The sequence below is a fragment of the Dromaius novaehollandiae genome, chromosome 1, assembly GCF_036370855.1.
Source record: "Dromaius novaehollandiae isolate bDroNov1 chromosome 1, bDroNov1.hap1, whole genome shotgun sequence".
Taxonomy (NCBI): Eukaryota; Metazoa; Chordata; class Aves; order Casuariiformes; family Dromaiidae; genus Dromaius; species Dromaius novaehollandiae.
This window is the reverse complement of record NC_088098.1, coordinates 148105734-148125792: the sequence shown is the minus strand read 5'-3', so window position 1 is coordinate 148125792 and position 20059 is coordinate 148105734. Positions and strand designations below refer to the sequence as shown.

At 41.0% G+C, this 20059-nt stretch overlaps 1 protein-coding gene across 26 annotated transcripts in view; it reads left to right on the top strand.

Moving 5' to 3' along the window:
- INPP4A (inositol polyphosphate-4-phosphatase type I A) overlaps positions 1 to 20059 on the top strand; it is a 132472-nt gene that overhangs the window by 51807 nt on the left and 60606 nt on the right. For 3 of the 26 annotated variants that reach the window (XM_064502050.1, XM_064502045.1, XM_064502117.1), the window contains one exon: positions 2743 to 2847. The exons of the other annotated variants lie outside the window; for them this stretch is intronic. The gene's annotated coding sequence lies outside the window, so the exon portion shown is untranslated. The remainder of the gene's footprint in view (positions 1 to 2742; positions 2848 to 20059) is intronic. 26 annotated transcript variants of the gene reach the window in all.

The window sequence follows — 20059 nt, the reverse complement described above, 5'->3', positions numbered from 1 at the left end:
CACAGAGAGTCCAGCAGTGGGGCAGGTTGCCAAGGAGGCTGAGCAGTCCCCATCCTTGGAGGTTTTCAAAACCCAACTGGAGCAGCCTGGTCTGGCCCTGCTTTGGGATTAGAGACCTCCTGAGGTCCCTTCCAGCCTGGATTATCCAACATAGTCGGATTCCACCCCATCTTGTCGTAGATGATTGATTTACAGGATAATGTTAAAGATACGCTGGAAATGTTTTGATCATACTGAAGGAAAAAAAAAACCCTTAAGTTGCCTATTGCTGAGGTGTGGTGAGTGATCTTGGTATGGCCAAGGACAGTATGCTCTTTGTCACGATGGGTTTTAGCAACAACAAATTAAGCTTTTTAACCTGTCAGTGACATCCAAATCCAGCCTGGGCCTGTATGGAGTGAAACCTGCTCGGAGGCCTCTGCAGAATGGGGCAAGGAGCTTGGTTCAGTTTTGCTGTCGTTTCCATTTCATGAGCCTTCCTCAGGGTGAGGAGTCCTCTCGAGGGAGGACTCATGGTGCTGTGTGCTGACCCTGCACTGCGGCTACCCTGGGAAGCTGCCGTGTGAGGCCTGAGTTGTTGCTGGTGGCATGAAGTAGCTGCCGTGTAAAGCTCCGTACACTGTAACTGCATGGAGCCTTTTGAGAACTTACTAGCAAAGTCACTTTAGTTAAATGCGTTATTTTTTCATTGATGTGGTAGAAGGGAGATACAGATCATGGTCCCTAACTGTAAGTTGTTGCAAAAACAATACCCGATTCTGAAATTTCTCGTTCAACTTTATTCTTAAGTCCTCAGAATTAATCCACAGTCCAGATTCTGTTTCAAATGGTGGAGGTGCTACATTATAAAATGTTAAAACTCTGCATTTTGCTTGAGGTTTTCAGCAATTTTTTTTACTTGTCCCTATATTTATTACTTTCCGAAGTTTTTTTTTCTGTAATATTCTGTTAATTTGCATCCATCCAGTCAGAAATGCTTTCTCCTTATTATCTTTCAGGCTTTGCTTAGAAAGGACTGGATGCACGTGCCAAATTTTAGCTGTGAAAGATGAAGTAAGGCGACATAACTCTAGGGATTACTACTATAACGCGCAGTGATCTATGGGCACTGATTGCAATGGTTCAAAGATGAGATAAATTAGAGGCAGACAAAGTGCAAGGAACTTCAGCCTTGGAAATGAGGCACTGGCAAGATCCTGCACTCTGGTTTCAGTGGCGGGCTTATGCTGTTAGTAGTGCGGGTAACTCATGATGCTGGGCAGAGGTTTTCTGCTCTCCTTACGTGCAGTGTGCACTTTCGAGTCGCAGGAGCTCAGGTAGTCCGTTAACTAGCGATGGTGAGATTTGTTTATCTTTGAAGAAGTGATGTGTTTGGGGAAATTTGTGAGGCTTAAAGTACAGCCTGCTCGAAAAGGCCAACTTTTGTAGTCCATTCCCACCATAAGAGCAGCCTTAGCTGCGAGGCAGTATGAAGCAGGTGCCGCGTCAAAAGAAATCTAGTAGAGGCCGGAGGCTTTGCTGCTTTGGGAGTTGGGGGCAGAAAGAGGTGACATGTCATGCTCAGGGTCACGCAATTCGTCGCGTGAAATCAGAGGGGAACCCTCAGTTTCCTCACTGCTGATGGAGTTGCAGAGGCGACCCTTTTCACAGAGGTGAGCAAAGAACGAGCGTTGGGTTTGACGGTAATGACTTCCCTGACCCTTCTTTCTCCCGACTGCTGCTAAGGGGGAACAAGCTCATTTGTAAGATAAAGCAGACAGCGAATGCGCCTTCTCATGTAGTAATTGCTTTGCTTCTCTCAGACATGTGTCTTAATGCAGATGGAGGATCTGTTACTGGAAAGTCTGAAGAGGTGTGTTACCATGGTTGTGCTTAAATCTGGAATTTAAAAAATCAGTAGATGCTGTGGGCTAGGTTATTTGACTGGGACGGAATGGAGTACAGTACACAACCGGGTGCTTGGAGGGCTTATGTGTAATTTTTTCCTTCCACCACCTTGTAGAGTTTAGTGCAGAATGACCTGGGCATCAGGCTTGCTTGCATTTACAGGTCTTTCTGGATTCAGGGAAGGCAGGGATGAAATTGCCAACAGCAAATTAGCATTTCCATACCCTGGAACTAGTCTTACAGTGACTTTAAAAGAATCGCAGTAATACTGGTCATTCATTCCATCTGCCTTTCTTCTGTTAATCATTGTCTACATTGGAAAAGATATGCCTGGAGCAATCCTGCATCTCCATCCAGCTCAGTGCTGCTTCTTACTGAGGAAATTGAAAAAGAATTTTCTTTCTCCCTCAAGAGAGCCGTGTCTTCTCCCCTGGGGGGTCTGTCTCCACACTTGCAAAGAAGTCCGTAACAATAGAGGAAGAACAGCATTTGAGACTCCCCTAGAGGGACGGCATATCCTCCTAATTAAGTGTTTCTTTCAAATACAGCCCCGGCTGTGCAATCAACTCCATATAGAGAGCCCACTACTCATTTGAGGCTTTTTGATAGATGAGGTCTGAAGACAAATATGAATGAAATAAAAGAGAATGCTGCCCACTTCTTCTGTTTGCCTGCTTGTTAGTTACTTTGGAGCATATTTTCCTTTAACTGATTGGGATTTAGTGGCTTCCTCATTAAAAGTGAAGCTCACAATGTTGCGTACATAGGGCTCCACTTGGTCTTGGCTGCTAAATATGAAACAGTGTTTATGCTGGTGGCACCCTTGCTAAGGAGCAATCCTTGCTTTCTCTTCAGTCAGTTGTCTGAGTGACATCCTCTACGCATCTGCTCTGCTAAAGCACATACTGGTGGAGGGGACTGATGGGGAAGCTGCGTGTGACCCACGAAGGAGAGAGCGTTGTAAGTAGCACAGCAAGCTTCTTTAGGGTTGTTATTAGTTTTTGCTGTGTTTTGTTTTTGTTTTTGTTTTTTACAAAAACCATCATTCATTAGTTTGTTCCTTGCCCTCTTGCTTTTCCTCCTATCACATCTCCTTGTCAGTTTAAAAAGTATATTAAAATGCAGAGCAGACCATGTGTGAATACACTGCTGTGTTATTTATGCAATGACAATGTTTCTTAGGCCCTCATGTTCATCCTCCACTTGTTAGTGCTAGACCAATAGCATATACCATGCCTGATTGGTATGTATAATTGCAATAACCACATGTGCGATTATTGCATAATGTGAGGCACTTGGCCTTTTAATAAGATTATATATTACATTAAGTGGTTTTTTTTCCTATTTGACTGCTGAGTCTGCGGAGTTAACCAGGACTTTAGCAGCAAAGGGAGCGATGAAGGGCTGAGTTTGAATAATATCTGGAATGAAAGCAATAATCAGATTGAGTAGAGCCTCAACGTGGGGAAAGGGACAGAAAAGAGGGTCAGGGGACATGATGGTACACAGCTAATGAGAATGACTGTAGAGGGCAGGGAGTTAGGGAGAAAAAAGAAGTAGCATTTCAGATGTTTTAAGTGTCTGGAGAATAAAATAATCCCTGGGTTATTACTTTATTTCTTTACCATGCTGACTTTTGCCTCTTTTTACAAGTATTTAACCTACATTATGTTCTGTGCAAGCACAAAAATAAATTAGGGATTTTCTGGAATTAAATGCTACTCTTGTATCAAGGCATTAAAAGAGTTTGGAACATTATCCTGTCCTAGTTTAAATTCAGTTCAATGAAGTATTCATATTCTGTGTTGCATTTTAATTATAAAGCTGTTACAGTGTTTAAATTTCAAAGTTTCCAGTACCTAATTGTTAATAATCTCTACATAATGCGTGGGAGATATACAAATTACCACAGAATCACTGTGAGCATTTCAGGAATAATTGTTTCACTAAAACATATTGAGAAGATTAATGCTTAATCCAAACCATCTCAAACTACCTTTGAGTAGCTTTGATCAGCTGCCTACAAACAGCTTTTATTTTTGGAAACTGTATATGGAGCATTTCCTGCTTTTATTGTGGAGCTTGTCTGCAGCCGTATTTTCCATATACCAGGAAGGTAAGAGTGGAAGTGACCATGTGGGTCCTCAAGTCTTGATCTTCATACGTTGCAAGGCCTGGACTGTGCAATATAGACACTTTCCAGCACTCTGCATGATCTCTAAGGCAAGGCACAACATGATAGCTTGAAGCACCATGATAAAAGACAAAAACCCACAGCAGTGGTATGCCTCAGATCAAGGGCATTGCCAACACACTAGTCTCTGCAGAATAAATAGCAGAAAAGATTTCTAGTAATTTTTAGTTTTAGTGCATGATTTCTTATAACTTTTTGGGGGCAAGACAGATAAGCCTTAAATACCTGACCTCAAATTTTCAAATATGATTTTAATCTGAACTCAGACATCTCAATAAAAGTTTATTGTTGACAGTGACCACCTGCAGGCCTCGGTGAAGTCAGGAGCAGTTGTCAGTGACTGGGGTCTCCTAGGAAATCAGAGCAATCTTAAAGTGTAGATCAGGAGAAATCTTAATTTTTCTATTGGTTTCAGTAGGATTGAAAAGCATATGCTCATGTGCTGTTCCTGTGCTGAGATGCCTTGCTGAAGCAGCATTTTTTAGGTGCCTCATGAATGTAGATTTAGGCAAAACCCAAGCTGAAAATTTTAACTGATTTTCAGAAGGGATCTTAACCAGCAGTCTGTTCTGAACATTGTGTGACATATACAGGCAGCTGCACACCTACTTTTCAAGCACCAGGATGCATAACTCAGTTTTACTGTCTCAATAATGAATCCATAAGTACTTCTGTGTGCAGTTGTCTGCACAGCTAAGTCACCTTTAAAAATGAGGCCCAAGCTGTCTGAAGGAGGCAGCACACTCAGATGTCACATTTTAACAAGACGATTGCTCTCAGCTCAAGGCATAAAAATGCCAGTTTGGATCAAAGAGCGCACTCCAAATTGTAGACTAAGGGGATATTTCTTGTCCATTTAAGGTATTTTTGCAAATCTTTTGCAGCAATATATATGGTGAGTTGATAGACATTCAAAAGTGCTGAAAGAATAAGAAGTCTTGTAGTAGAAAAAAATTCTTATGTCCTATTGATCAGTTTTCTTGAACTGTATAATTTATCTTTTAAAGAAACTTTTAAATTTTATTAGGAAAATCATGCTTCAGCACAATAACTTACTCAGATATAGTATGCTTGAATGACCCAACAAATTAGAAAGTCTACATGAACATGTTTAGCAGTTTGTGAGTATGAGAAAGTGTTCTGAATGGTGGGAGTTTAAGGTACTGTGTAGCTCTTAAAAGAGGCTTGTATAACAGACTGCAGAAGCATCTCGCAGATTTACACTGGGAATTCCCTTAGCAAGTTAAACAAAGCCTTAGCTATTTCTTGCTATATGTTTTCTCATTTGGGGTCTCAGGAGCTTTCAAGAAATCTTGGGTATTTTACTCATAATTTCACATAGCTTTTTTTAATCTCAGAAGAGGCATCCAGTTTTTGAATCTCATATATTTTAAAAGCAATCATACTTTCTGGCTGTCAGAGTGACTTTTAAAGTTGCCATATGATTGGGATTTCTTAAAGGTACCTGTTTTTTGATGTGTAATTAAAACATACATCTCTTCCTAAGGCTTTTTAAGGATTTTTGTAGATAGGAACTATTGAATGTAGTATGTATCTCTAAGGAAGTAGAAAATATGATCTAGGCAAACTTCAGGTTTGTTAATTTGACCTTGATAAGCTTAGGAAAATTTTTGAAGGAAAGAATAATTAAAGACATTGGAGGTGAGTGGAAGGAGGATGAGACACAATCTAATTTACTAAGGTGGGTCATGTCAGACTGACCTAATATCTTTTTTTACTAAGAAAATAGATTTTCTGGAAAAAGAAAAATGTGCTAGCTCTGGTCTCTCTGGATTCCTCTGAAGTATTTAATATGGTGCTGCATGGAAATTACTCCTTAAGGTGGAAGATTAGGTTAGCATAAGAACGGTAAAGTCAAACAAAGAACTGGCAGAAGGGGAGACAGCAGGAGGTGGACATGTAAGGTGAATTACTCTCTGGGAGCTATTTGACTTGTTTTGTTTTCTGAAGGCTTGATTTGGTTTTTTTTTTTTTTTTTTTTTTTTTTTTTGAGTTGATGGTGTTATAATGTTGTATTGAAAGTAGGCTGTTGAAACTTGCTGATGGAAGGAAGGCATCTCCAGTACACTGGTTTAGGTAAAATGACCGTACAGGAACAATTAGTGTGACGTCAGGCAGTACGAAGGGGATGGAATTCAACACAGCGAAATGTCAGGCCATACGCTGGGAGAAATTCACTTATGAGTTAACCTTGGTGTCAAAATTAGCAGTCTAAGCTCTCATATGATCAGTAGAAAGAGACAGACTTTTATTCGGGCACCTGACTCCTGCCTTTCTCTGTTGACCGCTAGCAAAGCCTTGGCACCTGGCTCAGGCATATGTGCTAAATGCTCGAAATTGGACAGTGCTACTATCTGTGCTTAGGAACTAAGTGCAAGAATTTTTCCAATGAGCAGCAAGTTCGACATTGGAAACCTTCAAAGAAGAAAGGCCTAAACGAGGTTAAGGGGGTTGAAGTTTGTGGTTGGCCAGTGTGACGCCATCATGAAAACAATAGGTGGGGTTGAAGGAAGAGTCAGGAGAGGTATTTCAGGCTGAGGGAGGGCACCTCAGCTGCACTTATCTGGGCTGGGACCTCATCTGCAGCAAGAGTTTACAAAACTTACTACAGTCTCCAAGAAACTTCAGCTCAGTAAGTACCATGCAGAGAAAGACTATGGGAGTGACCAAAGAAATGGAGAGATGGTGTTGCAAAAGGAGCTGTGTTGGATACGTCAAGAAGGCCTGCAAAACAGGAAATCTAGTTGTTGCAGCTATGCAGCTGGAGTAATGGGGAACCTGGGAGATGTGACTGATGGCCATTAGGTAATAACTAACCAGCAGGGTGTGTGTAGTCCATCCGAGGACTAACGCAATTCTGTGTGTAACAGTGTGGCATGGTAGGAAGGCAGTGGTCAAGAAACAGAACTGTCCAGATACATCATTCAGAGAAGCTTTGGACTGAATGCATAGGGCTACTAATAGAGGCAGTTTGTGTATGTGCCCAGCATATAGATAAAATATTTAACCAATGTAGAAATGTAGAAGTACATATTGATAATCCCATGGTATCAGGCAGTAGCCAGTAGGAGAATGGTTGAAGTACATTTGAGGAACAGCTTAAACATTTATGAAGGGGGGCAATTGCTTGGACTCCTCAGATGTAGGCTGTTGGACAGCTTGTGCTTTTTGATCGCCAGTGCACAGCATGATACTGTCTGCTGTACTGCCCTGCACAGAAAAACATGTGTGATAAATCAAGCATCAAATCAATTTGTAGGGCTGGGCAAAGGTGTGTAAGTTTACCCTGTGATGAAAATAGATTTAGGAGGAGGCTGTTGGGCTGCAAACTCGCAGTCAGTGAGTGAAAAAGTGTGCTCTGGAGTGAAAATTGTGACTGAAGGACTCTGACGAGCCTGGAGTGGCAAATGATGGGTGCAGTACTTACAGTTGGTGACAGTCCCTGCCCCAGATACCTTCTTAGTTTGAAAAAAATGCTTAAACTCGTAACTGTCTGTCGCTGAAGAACTGCCCTTTGCTTAGACGCTACTTCATCCTAGCAGCAGGTTCGAAAGGGAGCTAATTCCTTGAGCAAGGGTGAGTAACACGTTTTCTGCTCTGTTGCAAATGCTGAGTTACTCTTAAGTGGCTTTATCAGCTATTAAAACATTGATCATGTCATTCTTTAGCAGAAGTATCTGTAATATAACAGGAGGAAAACACCACAGCAAGAAACCTTTTATATGTGCTTCTGGCAACACTATGTTTAGGTCTCCAGCTATTTGTTTATTAATAAGTGCTTAGCCTGTGTTTTTGAGGTTTTAAGTGCCTGGAAAAAAAAAACTCTGAAGAGAATAGTGCAGCTTTTCTTTTTTCTGCTTGCTAATTAATTTTTACATAGAGGTACTAAATAGTTATTGTTCTGTGGTTAAAACAATTGCGTGATGACCTCACAGTCCTAACTTGGAAAACTGCCACAGTAAAGAAAAACACTGTTTATGGACTGAATTGTCAGTAGTTTGGGAGGGGAACATTCTGTTGAAAGCACAGTGCTCTGAATGACAGAGAGGATGGACGGCAGCAGAGGGGACTGAGAAGGCAAACATGAAAATGTGTGAGTAGTTTTTCAGGTTTACTATTTATTAAAGAATCATGGTCAATTTTTTGTTTCTATTATAAGTAAAATATACTTAAAATCCTTGTCCCAGTTTGCGTTTTGCCTTGTTTTCCTGTACTCTGGGGTTATTTAACTCTGAAATATGTTTTTCTGGTTAGGAAACATCTCAGGGTTTTAATTTGAAAACCTGCCTAAGTGTTATCTTGCTAGCCCACACTCGGAGCATCTCAGCTCTGCATGGCTGCCACCTATAGCATGCCCCAAAAGACTGGAAGAGCATCTCTTGAGGAGGTTTCTGGAGAAAAAAGAGATGATCAGGTCTGAGGAACTTCCCCCTTTGGGTTTCAGGAAAAAGGTGTCTCATGCTTCTATTTGAGAAGGAGGGAAAAATAGAGGAAATTACAGGAAACCTTTCCTTCCCACTGCAATTCCTTTGTTGGGATGGAGGAAACAAATGCAAAACCAGGAGACAAACAGAAGCATCGTCAGGTTTGGAATACTTTCCTGGTCCGCCCAAAAACTAACGTAGGTTGCTGTTTAACATGAGGTGCTGAGATACCAATTTAATCCTGTTTCATACTCTCCTAAGACAGCTATGTATAAAAGTTGGAAAGAATTACCTGCTGAAGGTTCCTGACCCTTTCTGTTCAGGTCTAACTAGTTGCCTATTTTGCCTAACTTCACTACAGTTCAGTGATGTGAATCCCATCCAAAGAGTATATCTTGCTTAACCTTTTTATAAGGGGTTGTTTAGTCATGGTAAGCATTGTCCACATGATTTGCTCACACGAGTTCTTAAACAGTAATGAAAAGATGAGATATTTTCATATTATTAAACAGGGCCTACATGAACTGCATCTCTGTTAGAAAATGTGTGCAATACGAAGGAGAAGGTTTTTCCAACCTATTTGGATCTTTCTGTCGTGGTATTTTGAATAGTATGTTTTCTGTTTGGATAGATTATATGCTATAAAAACTAAAAATAAAATGTGCCAAGGTATTCTGGAGATTTGTAGGCAAGCATGACAGATGGAGAGAATGTTAATTTCTTCTTCAAATGCACTTATGCTAATTTTGCTTTGAAAAGAAAATACATCCATTTGGGAATAATTATATTCAAGATTGTTCTTGGATTTCCATATAAAAAAATCTTAATGCAACTCCTGCTGAACTTTAACCCCTGAAATGCCTGAAACACAAAGATGAGATGGTCTAAAAGGTGTATCATGGCTCAAGCTTTTGTGAGAGCTTAGTTCTCCTTGAAAGCAGTTTAAAAATATTGTGTCTGAAATTGTATTTTATTGTTGACTTTGCTTCATGCTAACGTGGGCAAACAAAGAAAAGGCATAAAGAAGTACTGGTCAGCTGTTAATGCTGAGCTATTTTTAGTGGATTGTTTCAGCGCCGATCTAATGTTTCTGAAAGGAGGCCTTTTCAGTGTGCTTGTGCACATTCGCTTTGGTGACTCTCCTTTAGTCAGATCTGCTGTGACTTTGATAAGGTGATTTTTGGAGCTGTCCCGGGCTGTTGCCCAATACTCTCAAACATACAAAGTAGAGGTGGAGAAAAATTTTTTTTTGGAGGAAGCCCTGGCTGTGTAAACATACAGATATGGTATACTGTCCTGTAAACATGTTGGATAGGCTTCCCCTACTGTGCTTGGGAGCTTCATTCCAGAAACCTGGAGACCTCTGCCTCGAGATGCTTTCCTTGCTATGTAGCCAACTCACCTACGTTTCTTAATCTTGTCCTATGAGGTTGCACAGGCTCCACTGAACAAGCATGCCTGTTAGTGCAGACAGCTACGTTAGTCTGCAGTGAAGACTGTCAGCGCTAAATGAGCAAGGCCTGGCTGTAGGAGCTAAACCTGTTTGAGCTGAGGCACCACTTGTCCTTTTGTGGCGGTGGGAGGGGAAGCAGCCACCGTGAGCCACCTTTTTGCTGATTTTCTTTTTCTTATGATCTTCACTGTGCTGTAAGGTGTGGAGTAAAGGTGCTCTCTTCAGTCTAGAAACGGCGAGCTTAAATATCTGTGGCAGTTTAGCTGGAGAAAAACACTCCTGAAAGATTTTCTGTCTCTTTATTCCTTAAATAAGTAGAAACCAGGATTCACTGTATGCTTTTCTTTTAATACACAAGCTTAAGTTAATATGGGAGCTTTTCAATTTTGCTGTAAAGATGATGAATAAACTTTAGAAAAGGGAAAAAACCCCACTTTCCTTACATAAATAACATAACAGCTTAGATGAAAAACATCTGGTAAAACCAAGTTAAAAATCATGTCTAATTAGTGATTTAAATACAGTGATAAGAACCTGTTTGTAATAGGTTAACAGGAAAGATGGTAAACAACCAGATTCCATTTTATTTGCCTCGATATTGTATTCTACAGCAACAGCCAATTTTTAATATTGTATCCACTGTTGCTCACTGGGAGAGGAATTTCTTCCTTTCTAAATATATATGTATATAAATAGTTTAGTTTGGTTCTCATTGCCATTTTTTCTTGCTGCTTTTTGAACATTTTAGCAGAAGAACTGTAAGTGTTTTTATGTCCCAGTCTTCTGAGGATGGTTTAAGCTTGGCACAGATTTGCAGTCAGCTCCAGTATGAGTGACTTGTGATGTTTTCATTATTAGCATTAAAAAAATATCACTGCTGCTTTTGTTTATTCTCCTTCCATAGTTCATAGGCTAAAGAAGTAAGAACTAAGGAAAAAGACAAATTAGAGTTTTAGGTGTATTTTTAATCTCTTGACCAATAAGGAAGGAAGTAATGCAAAATCTTCTAGATCAACTGATGCACACTCAAACAGCTGAGTTTGTTGCTAGTTCCAGGGTGAGCTCCTCAACAGTATGTTTAAATGGCTATCGAAGAGAAATTCTGAAAAGTGTCTTTTGTAAACATTTCTGACATGACCCTTAGCAATAGCTTGAAAAGTAGCATTTCATTACTGAATTGCAAACATTAATATTTTATAGTTTATTTACATCCCTGAGAATTCTCTGTGAATCAGCTTTGAAATCCATGCGATATAACAGGAAGAAAAGCCTTTTCTATTTTGGATTCATAAATATGACAACGTACATGATTTTGTATTGTGTCCACTGGTACAGCTTATCCTCAAACAGTGGGGTATATGCGTTAGCTCATTTGCTTTGATGGGTCAAGTAATAGTTATAAAGTCAAATAAAATTGCCAGTTAGTCTTTCACTGGAGAAAGAAAGGTAGAAAAGAGATACTTTCAGACAGTATTTGATGTAGAAGGCGGAAAAATGGATGGAAAAACTTCCTGAGGCGTGATTTTCGGGAAGGTGCTGCTGGGCACCACAGGTGCATCCCGACGGGCTGAACAACGACCTAGAGCACTGGGAGTGAGCGGTCTCAAGTGACTGATTTTGTTTTACCCCACGAGTTTGTTGGTACGTTTTCATCTTCATGGAGAGATGGAGTTGGTGGTACTCCAGTTTGCGTGTAATTGACAGCTTTGATGTCTTGCTATACAGCGAAGGGAAGAGATGAGCACAGGCAAAAGTTTTCTGGTGATTTTTCTTTGAGTCTTAATGTAAAAGCGGCTTGTAACTTCCCCAGTGCAGCTCAAGTCATCTGGAGCTGCTTTTCTGGGTCGCATTTAAGAACTGTGCTTTTTCCCCTTCCTCAACTGTTTGTAATCCATTACTAGGCATCTTTCGTTCTGTATTTTAAATACACTTACACAGGAACATGATAAGATAGGAAGGGTTCTTTCGACAACCAGCTGCATCCTCCACTAGGGAGGCAGTACTGGCGTATTGTAATTTAATAGCTTTTAGCTTTGAAATTACATGGCAGAAAAGGAGTGAGATCTCTTCTGTCTTGATCAGTTTCCGTATCAGCGACCGAAAAGGAAAAACTGAATGTGAGAGCTGAGAAGGCTGTGGTTTTAAAGGTGCCTGAAAAACAGGTACAGAAATGGCCACACAGTCACAGCTTTCCCAGACCGAGAGGGAAATCGTAGTAGACTTTAGACTACTGACTCCCGCAGTCTGCTTTGTAATCTTGGCAGATTGAAGAGTGCTTTGGTAATATGCCAGATTAGGTTGGGAAAATCCGTTTAGATAAATCCGTGCACACTGTTCTCACTTACTATGGAAGTGACTTTTGGTTGTCCCTGGGAAGGAAAGCAGAATGTGTTTTAACACTAGCTAGCTACACGCCACCACTGTCCACTCCCAGACAGTGTAATTTTATATATTTGTATAATTTTTCTACAGTCTTGAAGGGCAGATGTAGCTACAGTTTTACACATTTGCTATTATGCCAGTTTAACTGGAAGCAGAACTGTCTGTCTGTGCGGTGGTCACATTATTTGAAAAACTACAATGTTAATCTTCTAAAATGTTAATGCTGCATCTTCTACTTGACTGTACAGTCAAACTTTTATACCTTCTCACCCGATTTAGTCCTCTGAAAACACAGATTCATTTGTAGGATTTGAGTTTATTGTACCACTCATTTAAACTAGCTAAACTACCAGGGGGCTTAGTTCATATAAAACCTTGCAGTACAGCAGATGCTTTGCCACAGAGCTTTTCAGAATGGAAGAGTTAACAAAGTGCTTTTTACATGCACACTAATACCAGTGTTTCTGCACCATCTTTTAGCAACCTAAATTTTCATAGGGATTTGACATTGTTACTGCTTCGTTATTAAAAGATCCACTGGTTTGGGGCCAAGTGGTAGTCTCGTGCATTTTAACCAGATGTCCCTGGCTTCGTTCCCCATAGATAATGCCGGACTCGGACTTTTGTTTAATTCACTCTTAATGCTGTTAGCAAATTCCTTGTTTGTTTGTTTGTTTTTATAAGTGAATACCTCATAAAGAACTACTTGCACTGCTGGGTTTCAGTTACAGCTTGTTTTTATTTTCTTTGTTGAAAAAGCATGACTTTTTTTTTAATTGGATAAAGAGTTATTATTAGACTTTCCCTTTTCAGAACTGGAGAATGCCCAGAAAGGCTTTTGCTCACACTTTCCGAATACAAATTTACTTCTAGACTGAGACCAAACATGGAAAAACTGAGAATGGTAGGTAAATATTTTGTGAAGTCCTGAGCAGACGGAAACAATGCAAAATGAAAAAAAAATTACAACCTTAATGACAATGATTGGTTCTTACAGTGTTTGAGGCAGTGGTTTTAATTGTCCATGAACTATGCAAAGAAGTTCACAAAAGGCAACTGAGGAAAGCAAGCCTATTATCAGTAGCTTCAAATTAGCTTATGCTGAAGATTTCCCTTCCACTGGAAAGTTTTTAGAGGGTTTTCAAATCAAAAAAATTGACCGCTATTGATGTGGGAATTTAATAATGCCCCATTTCATTTTGTTGTAGTTCTGGGTTGTTTCACTTCTCAGAAGCGTTCTCACAGAATTTAACCTTTTCTTTAAAAAGAAAATTTTTGGCTGTTTAAAAGAATGAATCTTTCCACATTTTTTTTTAAATTGTGCAATAACATACAATTAACATGAGAAGGAATACTTCTATTCAGGCACAAGTCTCAATAGTAGTAATAATGCAGTTTAAATTGTACACACACTTAGTATCCTGGTGTTACGCTCAGCCTTTGTCTGCTCTTCTGGGTCCGAAGGTGGGTGGTTTCACTCTGGTGTTGGAGATGGGGGTGTTTCAGTCAGCTGTTGGCATCTGAAGTCTGGGAGGAATATAATTGTTCCTGTTGATGGTTTCTTCTTTCTCTCTTTTATATGTTTGCTTACGTGCTTTACACCTTTGCTCTTTTGTCATTGTCTGCAGCTCCACATTACATCCAAATTTACTATACATGGTGCCTTTGACATGTTAGATGCTGTTTCTTTGTTCTGTTACCCCTAAAACCAGTGTTGTCCAGCTCCAGGTCTGCATTTCTTTAACTGACCGTTGCCCAGTTGTTTATAGTTGTAGAGTCTCCAGTGCCAGCCTGTGCCCCATCTCTTACCATGCCATACCTGTACTCCTCTGCTGCATCCTGCGTCTCCGCTTCTCCAGGCCTCTGCTATCATACCAGGCCTGTATGTCTCTGCGTTACATCATTATGTTGGAGTTTTAAACTCCTGGTGGTACCATGCAAAGATAAACAAAAGTAAAAACAAATTAGCCACAGACATCTGGGCAATTAGGAAAATTGCAGTAACAGTTAAACCCAATTAAAACAAAGTTTCAGGCGGGTCAAGGAGAGTTCAGACAAAGCAAGCCTGAAAAGCCTCAGTTCTCCGGCTTTGCAAACTCAGTGCAAGGCTTATAGCTGGTAACTAGGACTGGCAATACTGTATTACCGGGCTACAGGGTAACAGTGCTGCCAGTGCAGATGAACGCTGGTAATGCATTAGCTGTCATGCCACCCCTGAGCACCAAACATGGGAGTCCGGGTGTGAATGGCTCGGGGCTCTGAAAGTCCCCAGGCTGCTTGGCGGCTGAGTCTGGGAGCGCAAACCAGGAGACACCTCACAAAATACCAGAATTGTTTGTTACACTGTTTTCTTCAGTCCCTGTGACTGCCCACTCAGAGAGGACTCCAGGCTTGGTTAACCTTTTGCCCCTATGCAGTCCTTATATTCAGCTTTTCATCCTGCCTTTTTGCTAGAAGGTACTGCCTTTCTAGCAGAGCGAGCAGACGTAGGAACATGTGCCCACACTGAGTTTGCAGCTCGATATCTTAGTTTAACCTGTTGCTGAAAGTGTCTTTGACTAGATGGTGGAGTATGACCTAGAGTGGCTGAAATGCAGGTGCCTGTTCCCGTCTGGGCTGGAAGAGCAAGGTGGGCAACTGTGAGCAGAAACATCATAAGCTCGAGGGAACTTTTTTGCCTCAGTTTTTACAGCAAAAGGTCTTAGCCATAATGTAGTCGTCCTCATGTGAACGTAGCTAGATGTCACACCAACAGGTTCTCCTTTCGTCCCTGCTGCCTTTCTTTGGTGGCAGTTTGACTACTGGGGTTGGCAGGTTGCTTATGAATTTCTGAGAAGGTGCGGTGGGAGGAAGGCAAATTCTGAAGCTTCAGGAGTGAGTAGGAGAAGCAAACTACTCCTGCTAGCCTTCAGCATCAAAAAATGGAGAGTCGGATGCATCAGTCATGAGAGCAAGTTACTCATGAACTTTACAAAAAGGAAAATAATTCAAGATGCTTTCCTCATGTTATCAGTCTAGTGCATCCATGAGAAACTCGGTTTCAAAAAAGTGAGATTCGGATAGACTTGGCCTGTAAAAACATACCAGTTTTATAAGGGATATTAATGCTTGGAGAATTGACAATACTATGACATTTAAGCTCATGTTTTTGAGCATTGAGTGCTGCAGTGAACTCAGCACTGATATTTGCTCTTTGTCCTTGCATAGCATTTGTATCTTTTTGTGGTTGTTCCTATCATCCCTGCTGCAGTTGGGTCTTTTTTTTTCTTTATTTTTAAATAAACTGTTGAAACCCACTACATTACATCAATTCTAAAGTCTAATCAGAAGCTGTTGCTGAAAGCAAACCAGTAGATTTAAGCTACAGTTATTTGAAAATTCTGGTAAAAAGCCCTGGACTCCAGAAATGTGAAGTCCATGGCCATTGCCTATAGGAATCTTAATTTTCTCTGAACTTTAGACTGAAATGTTTGTTACATTTGGTGTGTTCGTCGAGGAGAGATGAAATTCTAAAATACCTGCAATGGTTTTATTCATCTACAAGGGTTCATGTGTTTGATGATTTTACAGGTTAAACTAATCAGAGTAGTAGAAATACTTTTAGTTACTCTTTTCAGACCATGTCTTATTTTTTTCATTTTAGAGCTAGCATCATAATATCCACTACAGAGCATTTATTTTTTATAAGAAGTCCTTTAAACAATCACACCTCAACACAGAATATAATATTTCAGTATGACTGATACTCAAAGCTTAAAATCTCATGGAAGTTTTGGTTGGGGGGCAACTGTTGAAGTATAATATTCTAATAGAAATTTGCTGATTATGGAGTAAGTTGGAGACTTACTTGTAATCAAATTCATAGAAATATTTCAGTGATATTTGGTCTGATTTCATCTTAAGAGGTCACTGCAAAGACCTGCAAGCCACTTATTTCTTGCTGTATTTTTGTGAGTCATGTATTTTAGGATTATTTATTCCAATTTTGTGTTACAGGTTTAGGCTTTTTTAGTTCAGCAACCAAACAAGGAGAGTTTCCATATACTCCAGATATTCTTCCAGTACATTTTGAATTTCCCATGTCTGTGAATACATGTGCTTTTTTCCACAAAGTTGTGTTTTGGTAGCTCAGCAATAAGTTAACAATTCATTTAGGAAATGACAGTGCTGGGTCCTGGCAGCAGCAGTTCAGTTTATACTTGCAATGGACTTTGCATTTTGCAAATCTAGTGAAATGTGATTTCTCTTAAAATCCAGTTATAGTTACTCTGTGTTAAAAATATATCAGCAAATATGTTAGTCAGCAAATTTGTTATGTAAAACTACAGCTGGTAAAATACTAGCTTTCTCTGAACTATCTCACTAGGTTCTGCTTACATCTTGCACATTTTTTTCCTTACCTGAAATCATATAAAATCTAGTCTTATTGTCTACTGCTGGTAATTCTGATTGACACATTCCCTGAAAAGGAACTGTTCTTCTCCCAGCTGAAGTGCAGAGATGACTGTTGCTCTGAAGTTACAGTCCTAACCTGATTTTCTGAAGAGCATCAGTAATGTCCTTGTTTGTGACCTGGAGCGTGCAGATGGCGACGTTCAGAGAGCTCTGAAAAATTGCTTCTTAATATCTTGCGGCTTGGTTGGGAAATGAAATTGTGGCTTCGTTTGCTGAAAGGGAGATAGATGCCTGCAGCAGTTCCTGGCCTATTGCAGAAAAACTCGGGCCAATTAGCGTGTCTCAGACCTGTCAGCTCCTTGCCCACTTCCCCTTCTTGTTAGCCTCCAGAATACAGCTGGCTCTAACCATGTTGTGAAGCGCAGGGTGGATGTGCGGGTTTGGGTGTGCACGTGAGCTGGGGAACCTGGACACAGAAGGAACTGGCCTGGCACATCTGAATCGTCTGATCTGGGGTGCGCCTCCTGCATCAGGCCATGCCAACAGGATAACATGGTCCTTTTGGTCGTCTCCCATCCTCCTCTTGCTCCTTCTTAGTGTGCATGATCCTGAATCAGAACATTTTTGAGTATATAGAAGCTGCATCTAGCTCAAGACCCACTCAGAAGTAGGCTTATTTCTTCTTGCTGCGTCTTTCTTGAGGCTTAGCTAATGCATGACAGATGATGAGCTCGGATCTTTTGCTCCATTTAGCCCCGAGTCCTACCAGTTCTTGAGAAGCAGCTCAGCTCTCCATCCTGCCTCACACCTATAAGCCCTCCTTCTTTTGGCTGCCCTCTCCTCAGCTCACATCTGTGCCTTTATCCGGCCGGTGGAAAACCTCGTGGTTTTGCTAGCTCAGAAAGTACTTCTGCTTGTTCCAGGCATCTGGGCACTAGTGCACTTCCCAGGCTAGTATGGGATGCCAGTACTTTCTGATTGCTTTCTGGAGGCCCAAGAGGCTTGTAGCTCACACCAGAGAGGGGTCAGAGGAGTACAGTGGGGGCTTCCCCTTTTCCACTCATGATTTCATAAGACAGGTAGTGTGCTGCTTTGTACAGTAGTTGTTCTTTTCCTTCAGTTGTTTCTTCTCTTTTCTACAGTCTTGCTCCTCTTCCTCTTCAATCTCCTGGAAAGGCAAATGGCTGGGAGAGCGACTCTGTCCCTTCCATGTCTTTTAGTCTCACGTGGTCTGTTCAGGTTTCCTCTCGGAGCCTAGCACCCCTCAGCAGAAACGGAGGCAGGCTTTCTGGCTGCCTTCTCCCTGGTCTCTTCTCATAACTGTGGCAAGAAAGCAAACCAACCCTGGGGGGTCTTTGACCCAGATCCTAGAAACCTGGCCAGGCTTTTTTGGATGCATTTGAAGTGTTTGACAGTGCCAGCAGAGTGGGGTCTCTGTGTGCTGTCTAAATAGGTTTTCAAAGAAAATATTTTCAGAAACTGGCAAAGACACTGAGATAGCAATTGCACCCCAAACCTTTATATCTCACAGGGTGATCTCACTGTTGACCCACAGGCTGGATTTGGCCCGAAAGAGATTTGCTTTCACCCTAACATCTGCCCTACCAAAGCATTGAAATGGGAATAGTGGTAGGAAGCGCAGACTGTTGTTGGAGCGCGTGAGGAGCAGTAGCTACTAAATGTCTTCTAGCGTGTCCAGATACTTATTCATCCAAACTGCCAACATCCCACCACTTGGGAAGAAGGAGTTGTTTACATGACTCCAGAAAGGAATCCGGGAAGGAGCCTTGCAGTCAGCGTCTTGGCTCACAACTAGCATCTGTCCCGCTGATACAGAAAGAACAGGGCAAACAAACAAATCATTCCATTTTCCAGGAAGCATAAATTAAAGCAGCACAGAGAAAAGAGATATCTGGAAAGAGAAAAAAATATATATTCCATTAGAAAAGTCATCCTGCTTTGTCACTATTAGGCATAATCTATGCATGCACTATATAAGAAAAAAAGATCATTTATGTATCACAAATACACAAAACACAAATTAGAAGGGCAAAACATGTTTATGGAGATATATGTGTCAACATATATGTATTAGTAGCATAAATCTCCAGTTTTGTTATGCTGCGTAAATCTGGGTAATAACCTTTGTGGAATATTACTCCCACAGTAGCATTTATTTTAAAATTTCTGAATGTGTGACAGTAGTTGTTTTGTTTCCTGAGTCAATCAGTTATGCCATGTTGAAAACACACAGTAGAGAAAGAATTCACACATCTGGTTTGCCCTCTGACATTGTTACGCGTTTTTAATTTACACAGACATTTTAAACAGTAAGCATAGGAATCACAGCAAGTCAGAGGAATGCCGTGTAAAAATGAAGAGTGTTTGGGAGATTTTCCAGGATACTTGTGAGCTAATGGAGCAGTCTTTCCATTTGGGAAAATGTAATGTCAGGAAAATAAACCCCAACATGGAGTCTGTGCCCTCAGAGGAGAGTTGGAGCGGAAAGCAAGAGCCACACCAACACGTGGAGGACAGCGTTGACACAGCGGGGGTGGTGGGATTCCCAGGGTGGTTTGGCCAGCAGAGCCTGGCTTCAATTCGTGCTGCGCTAGTCTGTGAAGTAGATAAGTAGTATAGACAGGTAGATCCCTAGACTTTTTGCTGTAATCAAAGTTTGGCCAAAACTTCTGATTACAGATCTAGGTTCAGTGCTTTTATTTGCTCTGTGTTTTCTGCTATTCCCCTCTCTTGTTGCCTGTACATTGAAGAATATTTTACTGTTCTCCATCACTTCAGGGAAGAGAGCCTTCCATCTGCAGTCAGCAACAATAGCGATATCTTTAGCAGATTTTAAGGTGTGTCTAGTGCATCTCCCTTTTTCCTGTTAAAAACTGTTCATGTTGGGAATTTTTTGTTTTTCTTGCTGTTCTCCCCCCTCCTCCCCTACCCTGCAGCAAGAGGAGCCTAGAGAGAGGGTTAAGCTGTTTGGGTGTTGTGGTTAGAACAATGTTATTTCTCTTGTTTTTGTTTTGGGGAGCAGTGCTGAAGGCAAGGGTTGTGAGCACCGTGGTTTTGATGAAAGATGGTTTAAGGAGAGGCAGGCTTTAGGAGCGTGTGCAAAGGACAATGAAATTCAGAAATGTGCTTCCAGTTTGAACTCCTCAACGGAGAATACGTCATTCCCCAGCCTTGTGGACTTTTCCCCTGAGTGTGTGAGCAGTTTGAGAGGTCACAAGTTGGAGAGAAGTCATCCTATGAACTGGAAACTGCCAGAACGTCACCTGCGTGTTTCCTGCGAAG